This window comes from Urocitellus parryii, chromosome Y, assembly GCF_045843805.1.
Source record: "Urocitellus parryii isolate mUroPar1 chromosome Y, mUroPar1.hap1, whole genome shotgun sequence".
Lineage (NCBI taxonomy): Eukaryota > Metazoa > Chordata > Mammalia > Rodentia > Sciuridae > Urocitellus > Urocitellus parryii.
In genome coordinates this window covers 18900439-18902508 of record NC_135548.1, presented here as the reverse complement: position 1 = coordinate 18902508, position 2070 = coordinate 18900439, and the positions used below count along the sequence as shown (strand labels likewise).

The window sequence follows — 2070 nt, the reverse complement described above, 5'->3', positions numbered from 1 at the left end:
CCCCTTTTTATAGTTTTAGTGATGGAATGTAGGTTGGAAGGTCCGAGGGGTGGGACACAGGTGGGCCAAAGAAGTAGTCTGAGGTTCTTCCGGTAAAACGGTGACTCCTGCTCGTGCCCCGGAGTCGCCGCTGGCCGCGGATCCAGCGCCAGCTGGGGGGCAAGCTGAGGAAGCCGACTGCCCCCTGCCGCGCCAGCCTCAGCCCCCGCAGAATGTTCTCGTTGCCCGGCGGCTTCAAGCCCCAAGCTCTAGAGGACTTGGGGCAGCGGAGTTCGGCAGAGCTGGGGGAGATGTTGAAGCGCCAGGAGAGACTTTTGCGCAACGAAAAATTCATTTGCAGATTGCCCGACAAAGGTAAAAAGATCCTAGACACTGTTGCCAAACTGAAAGCTGCCATTGCAGAGCGTGAAGAGGTTAGAGGAAAACGTGAACTGTTTCATTCTGCTAGTTTAGACTGTAAGCTAAGGCAAAAAGTAATTGCAGGAGTTGATGTGGATATAGAAAAGGCCCAGAGTTCTGACCGAATACTTGATACTTCATCACCAGTTCATGCCTGTTCCTTTGTAGATAACATCAAATCATCTAACACAACCTCAGAAAAACAGGGACTTGTATATCCTACTCAAAAAGGTGATGAAGAGATTCCAGAGGCTGAGTACACAGTGAACAAGTGCCCAGCTTCCCACAATAGATTCAGGGGATCTTCCTCACTTGAAGTGAGAGAGCATCTCCCTCAGCATTGTGTTTCAAGTCAAGCAGAAGATACTTCCAGCAGTTTTGACAACCAGTTTATTGATAAGTTCCAAAGGATCACAGTTGCAGACCAAGGTATAAATCACTCGGAAGAAAACACAAGTGCTGAAAACTTGATGGGCCTTCGTGATAGGACTCCTAAGAAGCCCCATTACATGGAAGTGTTAGAAATGCGAGCCAAAAATCCAGTGCCCCCGCCACATAAATTTAAAACTAATGTTTTGCCATCACATCATAATGACTCACCTAGTCATTCTCAGAGGGGAGAGTCTCCTGTTTCCTTGGCAGAGCGGTGGCGCAGGGACAAGCAGCATCTTGATGACATCACAGCAGCACAGCTCCTGCCACTTCACCATCTGCCTGCACAGCTGCTTTCCATAGAAGACTCTTTGGCACTTCAGAAACAGCAGAAACAGAATTATGAGGAGATGCAAGCAAAGCTCGCAGCACAAAAATTAGCTGAAAGACTGAATATTAAAATGCAGAGTTATAATCCAGAAGGGGAGTCTTCAGGGAAGTACCGAGAAGTAAGAGATGAAGATGATGATCAGTCCTCTGATGATGAATTATGAAGATGGGCATTGGAGTTATCTACTGTGGTGAGCCATTTCTGTGTACTGTGGCCACCATTACAAGATGGCGCTGGCTCCGCTGTAGTCTGTGACAAACAACTCCTTATCAGAATGAGTTGGCACGCTGTGACTTGGGACCCTATGAGAAAAGTCCACGTGGCAGTTGTGCATTGGGGCTTTATCTGCTTTATTAAGGCTGGGGCACACGGGAGGAGTGTTCGAGAGAGAAACAAGCTAAAAGACATGTCCAAACAAAGGCCTGAATAAACTTCTGAAGGAAGAATCCTGTGTCGTGTTTCCTTTGCTCGCGAGGGGTCGCGACAGTTGGTGGCCCGGACGGGGACACCTCCTCGAACCCAGGATCCAGAACCTTCAGCAGGCAGGGTAGTGCACCGGTTAGTCCCAGGTAAGTGGGATCCGCGATCAAAGCAGGGTTAGTCCCAGGTAAGTGGGATCCGCGATTAAAGCGGGGCAGCTCCTCTGTAGTTAAAGAGAGAGCAAAAAAAATAATAAAATAGGACGCTCCTCTGTAGATAAAGAGAGAGCGAGCAAAAAATAATAAAATAAAACGCTCCTCGGTAAATGAAGAGAGAGCAGAAAAATAATTAAACAGGACGCTCCTCTGTAGATAAAGAGAGAGCAGGGCTTTGTACTTTCACTTTCTTCATAGTTTTGAAAACATTATGGGTGTTAACTCCTCAAGCCCAATTTTGCTGGCCTTGGATGGGCTGCTGCGTTCTAAGGA

General features: G+C 47.7%; 1 pseudogene; it reads left to right on the top strand.

The window, feature by feature from the left end:
- The first annotated feature begins 212 nt into the window (after window positions 1-212).
- LOC144251073 (DNA-directed RNA polymerase II subunit GRINL1A pseudogene) lies at window positions 213-1332 on the top strand (annotated as a pseudogene).
- Window positions 1333-2070: the final 738 nt, after the last annotated feature.